This window comes from Cupressus sempervirens, chromosome 8, assembly GCF_028749045.1.
Source record: "Cupressus sempervirens isolate cs-2001-9-10 chromosome 8, ASM2874904v1, whole genome shotgun sequence".
NCBI classification, from domain to species: domain Eukaryota; kingdom Viridiplantae; phylum Streptophyta; class Pinopsida; order Cupressales; family Cupressaceae; genus Cupressus; species Cupressus sempervirens.
In genome coordinates, this window is record NC_143125.1 from 9,412,161 (window position 1) to 9,427,853 (window position 15,693).

General features: G+C 35.1%; 1 long non-coding RNA gene across 1 annotated transcript; it reads left to right on the top strand.

Annotated features, from left to right (window-relative positions):
- Positions 1-9,720: 9,720 nt before the first annotated feature.
- LOC149541315 (uncharacterized) lies at positions 9,721-10,954 on the top strand. Its single transcript, XR_016355127.1, has 2 exons — positions 9,721-10,139; positions 10,298-10,954. It is a non-coding gene; the product is annotated as an uncharacterized LOC149541315 (long non-coding RNA).
- Positions 10,955-15,693: the final 4,739 nt, after the last annotated feature.

Here is a 15,693-nt window from a genome sequence, read left to right on the forward strand (position 1 = left end):
TGCATTAAAACCAATAAAAAGGCAGGGAAAATCTCCATGCAATAAAAAACGAAGGGAAAGTAGGCAGTTGTGCAGCAGCCAAAATGAGGCTTTGAAACCTTCACAGCTGGCTATGCGGGTACACCCAGATCTGCTTTTCATGGAACCATTTCACTCCCATAGATATTGCTGCTTGAATACAAACCTGCAAAACAATCATTTGTATTGTGAACCTGAACTCCAAACCATACCCAAGCCAGAACTTGAATGCAACTCGAAACCTAGATCCAAAGATATTGGTTCCTTATGTTTTCTTTTGGAAAAAAGGAACTGCATTCATTGGGTTCATTATATTCTCTCAAGAAATTGTAAATAATCCCAAGAAAGATGATTACTTCCATCACTATGATATAAACCAATAGAATGGTTTTTTACTATGAACCTGATGGTTTCGAGGTGGCAAACAAATATTAGGAGCAAAGCCTGATTAATTAATAACTTGCTTTACTTCCATCACTATGGTATAAACCAATAGAATGGTTTTTTACTCTGAACCTGATGAGGTTGAGATGGCAAGCAAATATTAGGAGCAAAGCCTCATTAATTAATAAATTGTTTCCTGTGTTCAGGAGGGATCTGTTTAACTACTACGTATTTTGATGACTCCCATCTGTCATGCATTATGGTCTACATAAAAATCTCTTTCTTTTTGCCACTATAACTTTCAATTGTAAACAGCATGCGCATTGTTTAGAGAATAGTCACTATAAATATTCTTGATCTTAGATCCTTAATACAATGTATCTCCTTATCTAAATGTGAAGCAGTGTACAAAAATAATACATATATTGTAGCCATAGCAGCAACAGTACTATGTATATGAATCTCCTGGCAGGTGGTATTATTATTTTCATTCAAGCTGAACAGTCACATTTGTAAAACATAAAAACGTTTCTTATGCACAAAAGTTCCGGAGACCTTTAATTTGCCATTTAAAACACCTAAATCTCATTTCCCAGCAATTGCCAATTTTTTATACTTCAATAAGGTAATGACCTCCCCAAAATGTATTCTCGTAACTGCATGTTCTGTTTGTACTTCTATCTTTAGAATTGGGTCAAATTATGGTCTTATTCATATCACCAAACCTTCTATCATCTTGTTGAGTCTTTGACCGTGTGGGAAATTTGATATCTGGGTACTTGCAAAAGGCTCTTCTTTCTGACACTTTAATTTCTTGATGTTTTAGTCTGCTATAATTTGAATGAACGTCCTCCCATTTAAGAATGTTTTCCATCTACCCTGTTTTGTTTGGGTCTGTCACTCACGGTTATGTTAAACTTGTTTGTGTCCCGTATTTGTTGGTCTCTCTTTCCTATGAAGGAAATTTGTGCTGTTTATAAAGGAGGCTACATTTTATTGGGTATATGGTGCTGTCCTTAATCTTCAGGCATATATTGTACTTGTCTGCCTTCAGTACGGCTTGTATTGTTTTGCTGGCTATGATTTATTCTTTTCCTTAAGCAAAACTGGCGGATCATATGAACTCTCTTCTTCCTCAGGATTCGTGCATCTCACAATTGCAGTGGCTTAAATGGTTACTCCCTGGCTTTTCTTACTCCAGTATCTGTTTCCTACAATAGCTTTGACAGATGATTATGATTGATATTATTGATTTTCACTTCCACAAGCCTTTGTGAGACAAGAACTGTTTGAATTATCTCTACACAAATGATTATTTGCTTGAGAATTGTGAATAGAATCAACATGAAATGCATACTATGTAGTTAAAACTGATAGCGACAAACACGGGGGATAGTATATGTGAATAGATTCATTCAGGAAAGTTGCAGTGTGGAACGAGGTTGTACCTATTTTTGTAAATCCACTTCACAGTGGTGTTAACATAAATAATAATTCATTTTGCTGTTGCTGCATCTGATTCTCCACACTTTCTCTGTAAAATCACCTTTGATTATTGTAAAGGAATCATTTTGGTCAGTAAATGAAAAGAGGGGATCACAAAATATATGTATATGGAAAGGAAAAATAGCAACCAAATACAGCAAAATAAATCAGCCACACTAAGTGCCCTTTTTGCCTAACTAAATGCCTGCCTAGTGAAATATGACAAAGGACAATGATTATGGTGTGGGGAAATGGTGATTTTCAGAATTAAGGTTTTCTTGGCTTTTGAAATGGGCTGGGATTATTCATATGCTGTAAACAGGTCATGCAAGGCTATGCACTTTTATTTTCAGTATTATGATTTCTGATTTTTTGTCTTTGCGTGACCGTGATATTTTCTTAAAGTTGATTTTAAAACCATATGAAAATTTGTACCAAGTCTTACGCGTGTTTGATTTTTCTGAGTGTTGCTTTTGCACTAAAGTGTAACCCATGTGTGTGTGTGTCTTTATTTTGAACATCCTATTGAATCGAAGTGTTGGTTTTTGCGCTAGAAGGGAATTGTGGCCTTGTTGGTTGCTAGCTATGTTGCTAGTGAATGCAAAGCAATGTAAGTAGGAACTACTAGCCTTCATGGAAATTTGATATAAGATAATGCAAGCAAAAGATACGAGAACGAAATAACAAGTTTAAGTGAAATTGGCGTGTCGAACATCTTGTCTGTGATTTTCTTTTCTTTGTTTCAAATATGTTCTTTACGTACCACTCTTTGCACGAGGGTGCATATATTTAGCTTTGGTAAATGCTAGCTACCTTGCTTGCGGAGGCACAAACAATATACATAAGCAATTCTAACCGTAGAAAAAATCTAGTGTAAGCTAAAGACGAGCGAAAATAACAAAGTCAAGTAACATTAGAAGGTGCTCACAAACTATTCAAGCTTGACCAAAAAAACAAAATAAAAAAATTGAGCATTTCAGATCGGCGAAGGAGATTTTGGAAATTGCAATCAATTGGGATTCATAAGCTAGGTCGGAGGGTAAATTTAGTAGTTACTGGCTTGTGGATTTGAGGTTGAGAACAAAGATTAATTTCAATTAACAAAATAGGGAATACAAGTGCTTAAAAAAAAGTAACATAAGTGATATTACAATAAGTATAATTTACTTGGTAATTGTTTGAGTGTGGGTACAACTACGTCTAAAGCTTCCTGGGTAAATTTACTAGTTAATAGGTTGTAGATTCGAGGTTGAGAACAAAGACTTATTTCAATTAACAACTATTATATATATATATATATATATATATATATATATATATATATATATATATATGCAACATAGGGAATCCAAGTGCCTCAAAAAAGTAACGTAAGTGATATTACAATGTAATCCAAGTGCCTCAAAAAAGTAACATAAGTGATATTACAATGTAAATAATTTACTTGGTAATTGTTTGAGTGTTAGTACAACTATGTCTAAAGCTTCTTGGGTTTTAGTAACATGAACAATTTGATGTATTGCTCAGGAGATTGAGACCTCCTTAGACCCAGAAAACTCCTTTACTCTTGCAGCAAACATTGGCTGCAAAAAATGCATTAAGTGCTAGTTTAAATTGGTTATTACTTTGCTTACTTAATTTTAGTTACAAGTTTTCTTTTGGAAATTGAAAAGATTAAGGGATTTAAGAGAAACTAAAAGCTAGATTTATTCGGACATATTTTGATGAAATTGTTTTCTCAATAGAGTTGGTTATAAAATCTTCAAAATGACATTGTTAGTTACACTAGAAAAAAACTAAAAGCTAGATTTTTCAGTTATATTTAGGTGAAATTATTTCTTAATAGAGGTGGTTGCATTGAAATCTTCAAAATGGCTTCAATGGTGTCAACATGTCCAGTTACACTCGTGTGATGATTTTACTATCAAATTTTTATCTTTATTTTGTATATTAATTGTTGCATTAATTTTCCCAAAGAATGCACCTATACAAAAAATCATTTAGATTTGATTTTTTGGAAGACGCACTTTTGGCTTACATTAAAAAGAATTGCCATTTGCAATGGAGTGTATACCATTAGATTCGTTTAAAAATCACAATTACAAATCACACCCTATCATTACCGAGTTTGGTTCCAAAAGCTACAAGGACTCTTTAGGGGAGAGATGATATGATATCATCTTGCTCCAAAGACAATATGGTTAATGGGGTGGCATTGTGTACATGGGCGACAATTGACTCGTTTCCCCTATATGACAAGATTTTTCCTATTTTTGTGGTGTTAATTTATAGGAAAGTGTAGGCAAAAAAGATAACACTAGAAGTAAGACTATTATGGTAGTATTTTATTCCTTTGATATTCTCTCTCTACTCTCTCTATATAGGGGCTAGCTAATCTCCAGACAAAACACACTAAAGATAGAAAAAAGTCAACATTATTCTTTTTCAGATTCATGAAGACCCAATGAAATTTTTTCAAAATTTTTGTTGTTTTCAAATCACAAAATATACAGATCATGAAGATTAAATGCTGAAAATTTCAAAAAAATTTATAGTGTTTTTGTTTTTTTTTGAAATTTAGTCAATGGTGCACTATACATATATGACAAACTTATTTAATAAGTTTTCTTTGTATATTAGTAATAATTAATTTCTCATTTAGGGTAGTACAAATATGACGCATGCTCTCCTTAAGTAGAGGTATACAAATGTTACCATTAAAGTTGTGATTGTAATTAGTTATCTTTATTAAGGTCACTTGAATTTAATGGTCACCATTACTACATCCACTAATAGTTAATTGTAGTTAGATTTGGCCTTTATTAAGACCACTTTTGCTTTGGTTAGACTAAGATAACTCTTTTTTTTGTGGGTTGAGTGATCGGCCTTCTTTGTGTGTGTTTTATGTATATGTCACACTTTGTAACTTGTTTCCATTAAATTGAATGTAGGAGTGTTTTTTTTCTTTTTTCAGTCAGTTTTTTGTGATTATTTTATAAGCATTTAGTCCAAGGTAGACTTCTTTGTGGAGAGATGCAAGTTGTCCTCTTATCAATATGTTTTTTTTTTAAATTTTATTTTTCCATTAAGTAGGTGATTGCATTATATTATAATAATTCTTCTCTACAATATCATTCTATCATTCTTTCATATTCATATCATTACTTATTATTCATTTCATTTATCTATTAAATAATATACATTCTATTATCATTTATCCATCAATTGATTTAAATAAAATTTTTATTCTCCTCTTATTCAAATAAAAAATATCTTAAATAAAAGTCTTACAATTTTCCATTTGCTGCCTATCTTCTATCTTTATTGTTTATGTTTCCTATGCCATTGATCTTCCATTATTCTATCTTCCCTTTGATATGGAATTCCTTCTTGAGGAAATTAATTTAAGCAACACTCCTCAACCTTTTGGCATTCAAGCTTGAGCATCAAATGTAGTTGTAAGAAATGAAAATATAGAGCAAGGAACGAAAACAATCCAAGTAAGTTAAGTGTGAAACAATGTTACCATGAGATAAGCAAAATTCAAGAGCATACACCAAGAAAGTTCAACAATGGAGACAAGGATTTATAAGGGGAAAGCAAAGAAAACTCTTTGTGAGTATTATGAATGAAGGCAAATGCTTAGAGCAGAGAGAGAGAGAGAGAGATAGAGAGAGAGAGAGGTGGAGCAAAATAGCTCAATACAATAATGTCAAAGTGATGTGTAGAGAAGTAAGAGAGAGGAGCATCTCTTTTAAAGAGATGAGAAAGGAGTTGCATGTGTAACTCCCATTTCTATGAATGCTACATTCATAATAGGTGTGTGCAAAGTGTCAAGATCCTCTTAAGGAGGATAAATTAAATTCCTTAATAAAGGAATAATAAAAATGAGTTGTCCTCACATGTGGAATAAAGGACAAATAATGACATGTCCTCCACGTGTACAATAGGACAAACTACATTTAGGGATCCTTGGAATATCCCAATTAAATACATCCAAGTGAAGATTAATGTTTCTAATAGTAGCAATTACATCAATCTTTGCAATTCTAGCTTTTTGCATTTTAATCTCTTGTATTCTATTTTCATTTTGTATTTTCGATCTTGTCATGATGCATTTGTTGAATCTCATAATAGTTATTTGTGCACTAAGAGCATTTATTTTTATGCACAAGGTCTTGATTGATATAAGGGTAATGGAGTGAGCTTTCTATCGAAAGCTTGTGTATCCATGTGATTTATATTTTGCACGTGTTATTTAGAATGCCTCCATTATTGCGGTGTTGGGACAATGCAAAAAGATAGATCACCAATTTCTAACAATTTTACAATTGTTAACAACAAACTTAACATATTCTCAGTCATAATTGCACCTATTGAAGTAGTATTTTTATTTTGAATTGGTACACATAGCAATTTCAAAATCCCCTACGTGTCTCTGTGTGTAGTCTTGCACATCGCATACTCCTCCCATGAATGTGTTGGTGAAGGATATTGGCCCTACAATTTTTGTTGATGTAGTCACTGAGGCTATTGAATTTGAGTCTAATGGGCCTAGGTCCGCTTCTGATTGTGCCAAGGTTGATGCCTATTGCTTGGTCCCTCCTCTTTGGGCAGAAGGGGGAGATGGTAAGGGCACTCTCTCTATAGCTCCTCTAGTTTTTGGGCTTTTCTTTTATTTGGCGAGGGGAATCTAATTAGGTCTCCGTTGGCTTATTCTGTTGCCAATGAAGTGATCCTACGAGAAGCTGCGACTTGGAAGGAGGCTATTGTGGGAGGTTCAAATGGGCCCTCTTATGCCAGTCTATTTGCAATGGTGGGGGTTTGGGGGCTAGCACTAAGTTGTCAGTTTCTAAACCCATTCCTACCTGTAAATCAATTGTAGTTGATTTGGATAAAGATACAATCTTAGAGACTGAACAAAGGACTACGACCCTTGAGATGGATGCGGTTATTAGTAAATTCAGGGGCTTTTGGCCCTCTCTCAAGGAGCTTCATGCTTGGATTGTTAAGCATTGGGAGCTATATCTTACTAAGCATGTCTAGATCTTTCCTTTGGTGAAGGGTATTTTTATTGCTAGATTCGATTAAGTAGACGATAGGAGAACCATTCTATGTGACCATTTCTTCACATGGGAAAATCATTTCCCTATGATGATCAAACCTTGGCACACAAGGACTTCAACCTTGCCATTGATTTTTTTGGCAAAATGCCTATCTAGATATGACTCCCTAACCTTCCTCTTCATTTTTGCCATGATTATGTTCTTGAGGAAATTGGTGAGGCTTTAGGTGATTTCTTAATGGTGGATTCATATTCCTCTGATATATTGCATTCTACCTATGCATGGATTCTTGTTGATATAGATTCTTTTAAAGGCCTTCTTGCTCTCTTCCTTATCTTCTATTTTAGGTTTTGTGCTTGCTCTTTTATTGGCACTGTTTGGTGTTCCGTTTGGTGCTATCTTCTTGGTTGTAAGCTCCTAGTCCCTTAGACCTGTGTTGTGGTTTCTTGTTGGACATTAATATTATCCTATCACATTGGTTCTTGGATCCAATCTTCATATTATGAAGGTCTTCTGTTTAGATGCAGAAAATGCTTCAATATTAGGCATGTTGTGGCAAAGTGTGAGGCTGACAAATAAAAATCCAAGAAACCGTCCTCATGGTGGAAGGGTGCTTTGCTGCAACATTATTGAATGGTTAAGAAATCTAATTTGAAGGGGCAACTCCCTCAGACGATATTGTTATTGTTTAGCATTACAAAGGTGACACTATCCCTTCTCATCATTTGTTGGAAGCTGATCTTGGTTAGAAGGAGTTTGCTGCTTCAGTCCCTCTTGTGGTTGGCTCTGATCATGGAGACTTTGTGGTTACTTTAGTTGTTGTTGAGGATTAGAATAATGTTGTTGGTTCAGTCCAGCAAAGTGTTGTGCTTGTAATTGTGGGAAGTGATGGTGTTGTGGCTTCCATAGGAAAGTCTAATGTTGTTCACCTTGTCCTTAATGGTTGTGTGAAAGGAGGATTTGGTGGTGTTGGCTTTGCTACTACTGGTCCTATCATTAATGGGGGTTGATCGGTTGATTCTAACATTTCCACTGGTTCGTCGGTCTAGCAATCTGTGGCTACCAAGATTAAGGAGGGATGGATTGTGGTTAAAGATAAACACTTAAAAAGGCTTCCATTCCATTGTTATACTAAAGCCCACAAGTTTGGGGTTAAGGGGAATTCATAATTATGTAGTCTTTTTTCTTATAGTAGGGTGGTTAGTTTTTAAGGGTTTATTCTTTCCTTGACCACCAATTCCTATTGGTGGGGATTGCGAGATGTTTGACACCCCCTCTTGTTTATGTTTTGTTGTGTCTTTGCCCTATTTCTCTTTGAAGAGCATATTGTATATCTTTCAGTTTGGTTTGCAGGTTGTTTAGCTTGGCACCTGCTTTGCACTTGCATTTCACGACCCCTTCAAAGCCAGTTTTACTTAATCAAGAACATATTATTAGAGTCATGATGGCCACAATTAATTTCTAGCGTTTGGGATCATGACTACCCTTACTTTTGCATTAATTGATTATTCTTTTCTTTTATATCAATTGATGATCTATATATATATATATATATATATAGAAATACTTGATTTGGTATTTTTATTTATGATAGTATTTTAAGTAGCTTAATGTGATAATTTGAGCTCATTGATTTAATGTCATCCCATTGAGTAAGTTTTTGTCTTTGATGTGTTTATTTTTTAATAGATGTGCTAGTAACATACTGCTCACTAATCTAGGCCATCTGCTCCCCCTTTTGAAATGAATCTTCGATCATGCAAGGAAGACTCTAAATCAAAGGGCAAATTGTGATGTATCTGGCCCTGCCTCCTTGTTGGATCTTTTCTCTTGGTTGGTGATAGGCTTTTTTATCACTTTGGTTACTTTTTTTGTGGGGTGACCAGTTCTGTGTTTGTTTGTTGCTTCGTTTGGTTTAAGCATTCGTTGAAAATCTTTAGTCTTGTACAGGGTTTTAGGCACTCTTCAAAATCTGTTTGAGGTTCCAAGTGCCCGGTCAAAACTTGGTGTAAGTGGTTGAGTTGTACTGAGTTATCTTTGTGACCACCTCAGTCACCTTTTTGGTTGGTGACCTGTTTCTCCTTTGGTTTGTTGTTACTATGTAATGGGGTTTCAGGGCCCTTTCAAATTCTATTTTCCTTAATCAAAAACATATTGCTCACTATGATATTAGTTTGGAAATTGACCTCGGTTGCCCTATGAATAGTGACAACCATTCCAATAGTTGGCGAGATTGCAAGTAGATCACAAACTCATTGCAATCTTTCTTTGCGTTTGAGAGGGACACCTCCCTTTTTATTTGTGCTTTTCTATGTATATTTTATCTTAAAGGACAAAAAGGAGATAAAATAAAACCAATAGAAAGATGTTGGATCTCACTAACAGTGGACACATGAATACCATGGGAGATTCTAAGGAAAACTAGTTACAAAGGGGAATTAAATACAAGTTGAGCTGGATATGTGAAATTGATAAAAGAAAAGAAACATGTTCCCACATATGAGAAATTGGTGGTTTAAACATTTTAAAACCAAGATAACAATGTGAAAACATTTGTTTTACATATATTTGAAGTACCTTAAAGAATGACCACTTCAACAAATGGTAAATTGATAAAATAACTTCAAAAACATATTTAAGACATGCAAATCAAATATATTCTTTATTATTCTTTTGAAAATATACAAGTCCAAAATACCTTAGACACAAGGTGAACATTAAAGTTCTTAAAAGTTCTCTACAAAAGTCTACAGAGTTTCTCTTCTTTTTTTGCAAGAGTTCCCCTTTACAGTAGAAATAGTTTTGTATTTATAGGCTTACAAAAATAACTACCTCAATTTCTAGATCAATAACTAACTTATTCTTGTGCAATTTGAAAAGATTAACTAACATCAAAATTTCGCATAAAAAAGGTCAACTTATTTACCTTGACTGAAAGTAATAAAAGTCACTATATAGAAAAGTATAATTGAAAATCTACTCTTTTCGAATGTAAAGTGGATGATTATTTTGAAATAGGTAAAATCATCTAATGAAATGCTAGGTTTGTTTGCCAAGAACTTGACTATATGCACACGAATCATTATTGTATAAGATGACATGTTTCCATCCAAATGACTCATAAAAGCAGGGAATGGAGATGAAGACAACAAATTTAAAGGAGATGCCATTGGTGACTTCCAAATGGTGGGTTCTAAATTCTCTGATATTATGCATACTACTTACACTCACATCCTTGTGGTGGTTGATACTTCAAAGGGCCTCCTTGAGAAGATCAAACTCGAGGTCCCTAATGGTTCATGGATTCAAACTCTAGATTATGAAGGAATTCCTTTCCGTTGTAGGGTTTGCTCCAGGATTGGACATATTGCTGTGCGCTATCCTGCGGAATTGAGAAAATCAAAGAAAATACCTTCTTGGTGGTCTGGGGCTTTGGTTCAACATTACTCTATCTTAAAAAGACTCTGCTCTTATGGATTCCCCCGTGTCTATGGTTGCAGATGGTGCCAGTGGCCCTTCCTTGTTTGACTTGGCTATTGATCCATTGTTGGATGTGGTTGCCACGTTTCCCCTCCCTCTATGGGTTGGGTTCCAGTGGGCAATTTATCTGGTGAGGTTTTGTTTGTTTCTCTGGTTGGGTTAGATGTCGATGCTTTGGTTTGGGAGAAGGAGGCTTCTTTAGTGGAGGAAGGTTGGACAAAGGTTAAAGGGAAAAAATACAAATGTTCCCAACAGTCCTATGATTGACTTCTTAGATCTCACTCATTTGGGAGTAAAGGGTCCTAAATGGTTTTATTGAGTATTATTTGGTGGTAGAAGTGTACTGTGACATCTGTGATGCCACCTTGGTCACCGTATCTTGGTTGGTGACCTGTTTCACCTTTGGTCTGTTGTATCTTTTGGTTGGGCTCCATTGAAAATATTTTGATGTGTAAAGGGTTTCAGGCACCCTTCAAAACTTGTTTTACTTAATAAAAAACAAACCTAAAGGAAAAACAAAACTTGCTTGCCATTCATAATAAAGCAACATATTGCTTCTCAAACCTAGAAGAATATAAAGACTATCAAACAAAACAAGCTTCACATATGTGGTATGCACCCATTGACAACAATACCCATTATACTTGCTAGCTATATGGAACCAACAAGGGCTGTGAAAGTTTTTCCTGTGCATAATCAAGATAAGCTCCATAGAGGGATTTTGTTTTCCAACTATGCATAGTTTGCCAATCTCAACTCCACTTGGGAAAGGACCATGTGAACCTTTCCTTATCAAACCAATAATAGATGATGACACAAGTTGGGCTAGGTTAATTTTGAGGAATAGATATGCAAGATAGCTAAACCTAAAGTTTTACCTATTCAATTTCATAAATTCATTATCTTTGGATGACACAGCCCTCATCCCAAGCATAAGTAAAGTACAAGGAGAAGACCTTCCCAAGATTATAGTTGGATGAGAAATTATGACCAAACTGGTACTCGTATTGTTTGGAATCCAAGATACACAAAGTAGAGATGATAAAGCCAAATCTTTTGGATGATCAAATGGTTTGTTTGTGTACAGAGGCACACCTCATTTTGGCAAGACTTGGACCAACCACCCATCCTCTACTAGGCCACATTTTAAATTGTAGGCAACAAAGTTCAAGCCCATAGATAAAACACAAGTTTCCTGCACAAAAGAAATCACGAGAAATAATTGGTAACAATCATTGTGTTTCATTAATATAGCCTATTTGCCAGTTCTCTTTTCATATATTGGAGGCATACTAAGCAACTTCCCCACATTTAGACCATTCTAAATGAGTCTTAAAGAACCTTTACATCCCACACCACAACAAGCAAACCTTTGATATTCTTGTTCATTGTGATAATCAACAAGAGCGATATCTAAAATAGGTGTGATTTCAAATCTCCTAAATGACAGTAGGGGAGAGGATCCAATACTTGAACACCCTAACTTCACACTTATCAAAATCTTATGTGAACATTTCAAATCACTCCCAAATTTTTACAGTAGCTTACTTGGTGATTTGTCTACTTATAACAAAGGTTTCAAGTCTACATCATCAATTATGATGCCACATCAGCATGCTTTTTGTCAGGTTGTCCAACATAGCCACATAAAAAGTGAGAACAATGGTCATGCAAAAAGGGTACACCCATACTTGAATTGTTGATGTGGCATTACATCATTGGTTACTTTTTATAGCTAACAATACATTTCATTCAATTTTGGGTAATCATCATTGCAGTAACAACTTTAAAGTCACAATTATTGGTGCAATGTTGTAAAAAAAATTGAACATTAAGTTAATAAGTGTAGGTATCAAGTCAACAATTCCTATCACAACCATTGGAATTTGTTCAAGTATTGGGTCATCTCCCCTATGTCCTATTCAATTTTATGAACTTGACCTTTCCCATCTCTACAAATGCAAAATTAAAACAACCATGTAACTCAACATAGATAGACAAAATGTTGGCATAGGTTGTAGATTATGACTCTACATCTTCTCATTGCATTTGCTTTGAAGTTACTAAAGCCTTTTCAACAATTTTTTACTTTGTTCTAGGCATATCCCAACTGAGTACATTGCCATTACCCTCCTAAATTGGTGAAAGTATATGAAAGAAAATAAGGACATTGATGGTCCTTGCTAAGAGTAGCGAGCATTTTCCAAACATATATTTAACAATTTTTTTTTGCAACCATGTTATTTTTGGGAGGATGCCAACAAGAGGCTTTGGAGTTTGGTGTCACTTGCTCCAATTGCATTTGATTGAAGCTTTTCAAATTATTTTTAACAAATGCATTTTGTGTATATGTTGTGACATAACTTTGAAGCATTGTGTTAACCACTTTTTGTTATCTATGATTCAAGATTTTAGACCTTGCACAAGTCAAGTGTTATATAGAAGTTTGTGGCATTTCCAAAATGGGGTGATAATAGTCAATTGAAGCTATTAATGATGAGTTATGGTCTTCGAAAATTGTGCTACCTAAAATTGAAGAAAATGAAATTCCTTCAAAATCTCTTTTGAGTTGTGAAAGTTTTTTATTAAGGAAAATAGGTTTTGAAGGGTGCCTGAAACCCTTTACAGATCAAATAATTTTTAGTGAAGCCCAAAATAACAAATACAACATTCCTAGGTTGAAATAGGCCACGCGCCAAAAACAAGGTGACTAGGGTGGCCTCACAAATAACACAGTGCACTACTACCACCTAAACAAGTTTTGAACAAGATCCTAAAACCCCATGGTTGCAAAAGTAAAAGACACTTAGTCTTGAACCATGTCAAACTACAAAGAAAAAACAGGCCAAAAGGCCCAGGAGAAACCAAACAAAATGGGATAGCCTCAAAAAGAACAGGCGAGCAACAATTAAGAAAACCACGCCTCAAGATTTACATTTCGGTCCTGTCTTTTGAGAACGTAAATACTTATCAAATGAAGAATTGGAGGGCTTGACTTTTTTTCCTTTTACTGTTGTCCATCCATCCTGTACCTTCCCAACAACCTTCTGCCATGCAAAGTCAACCACACCACAACCAACCCCCAAAGCCCTCATAGTAGGAGAAGAAAAACCACCACCACACGAAATTTGGACCACAACAATAGGAGGGAAAACAACTCCATCTTGAGATAAAGCCGCAAGAGGGGCAACAAACAAATCAACAGTTGCAGCATCCGAAGGAGGGACAATTGTATTGGTCATTGCCATAGGGGTTACATTTAAATCATCAGAAACAACAACAAGATTTGCCACCAAAGAACCCTGAGAAGAATCAACCAACCCATCCCCAATAAAGGGAACTTTTTGAATCGTGTAGTGATCATCCGAAACCCCCATCCACGAAGAAGGTGACTTCTTTGATCTAACCTTTTTAGAGGAGCAACGCCTAGCAAGTTGGTCAGTCTTATGGCATTTCCTGCATCTGAATTTGAGTTGTGAAAGTTGTTATGGTTGGTCGGCCTCAAAGTTAATGACTAAAACTTTTAAAACCTTCTTGAATAGTTAAACATTGCCTATATAAGGAAGTTTTGTAGGGTTGTGTAGGACAACTATGTGGATGTATATGGTGGCTCTAGCTTATAGAATATAGTAAGGAAAATGCCCATGTGGATATGCATGTTAATATTTCAAAAATTTGTAATGCCATACTTCTGGAGATAATAAGAAGCCAATCTTTTGTTCTTGCAATTTGTTGTTTCTCTATTTTTATTTGTTTGTGTTAATAAGGGGATTACCCTTCATTACTTTGACTTGTCTTCCACATTCTTATCGAATTTCATATCCCATGTCTTTTGCTTCTTCTCTCTTTCCCCATTCGCATTAATATTATTCTTTTTTGGAGCACAGGCCTTCACATTCCTTCCTCTATAGGTCCTAGTAATTTACCTTGAGTCATTTCAACTATAATATGTAGGACTTCGTTGTAGACCAATATATACCTTTTTCTATTAGATTTGCATAGAATGACATCGTACTCATATTCGTTGCATGCATAACAATATCCATTGAAATATTGTACATTTTTACCATTGATAAGTAGGAGATAATCTCCACAAGAAGTCAAATTATGATATTGCCATCAAGATTTAACTGTGTGATTTTGAGTCAAACTCATTGACCCATGTTTCATGAGTAGTTACTCAACATGAATCCATCTCTCATGAGAATAAATGAAACACTTATCACTCATTGGATCTAGGTGATGCTCACAGGGGTGACACACTAAGACTTCCTAGGAGGTCACCCATCCTAGTACTACTCCAGCCTGAGCACGCTTAACTACGAAGTTCCCTCCATGGTTAAAGTCAAATTATGATATTGCTATTAGGATTTAACTATGTGATTTTGAGTTGCAATATCACAAATTTGAGTTAAAAATGATATTGCAATATATACAATATATTACAATTTTGAGCTGCAAATTGTGATATTGCAATATTAGGATTTTGAGTTAAATCCTAAGAGCAATATCACAATTTGACTTGCTATGGAAATGATCTCCTACTTATCAATTGATGAGCTTAAGGGGCTTTCTAATGAATGGTTCATGAGGCACAACACTTGGTGAAGGTTTTACAAATGGGGTTGCAAGCTTTGGGTTTAACCATAGAGAAAACTCTATAGTTAAGCGCGCTCAGGTTGGAGTAGTACTGGGATGGGCGACCTCCTGGGAAGCCCCGGTGCTTCACCCCTATGAGCATCACCTAGATCCAATCAATGCTAAGTGTTCCATTTATTCTCATGAGAGATGGATTCATGTTGAATCACTACTCATGAAACATGGGTCAATGAGTTTGACTCAAAACCACACAGTTAAATCCTAATAGCAATATCACATTTCTACCATTTTTTACATTTACAAATCCATTTATTATCTTGCTGCTACTACATGTACATTTTCCTTATGCTCAAACTTATTGCAAGCAATACTTTTAACATTAAATTGTTGTGCCATGATTTGAATTTTGCATTCACTAGCTTCACGTCTAACCTTGTTACATGAAAAACATTTACCATGGAAAGATAAAGGGTACGCAATTTGAGTAGGGGCAAGCTTTTTGAAGTTCTCCCTGTTCCAAACTATAATGAATCCTTTTTTTATGATCATAGTGAGTATAAGACAGGGGAGAAAAAGTTTATGGACCTTCTCAATGATGGAGTTGCCATAATGTTAAAGGTCACTTTTGGTTACATTGTTGATTCGAATCCTTTAGTCCCCT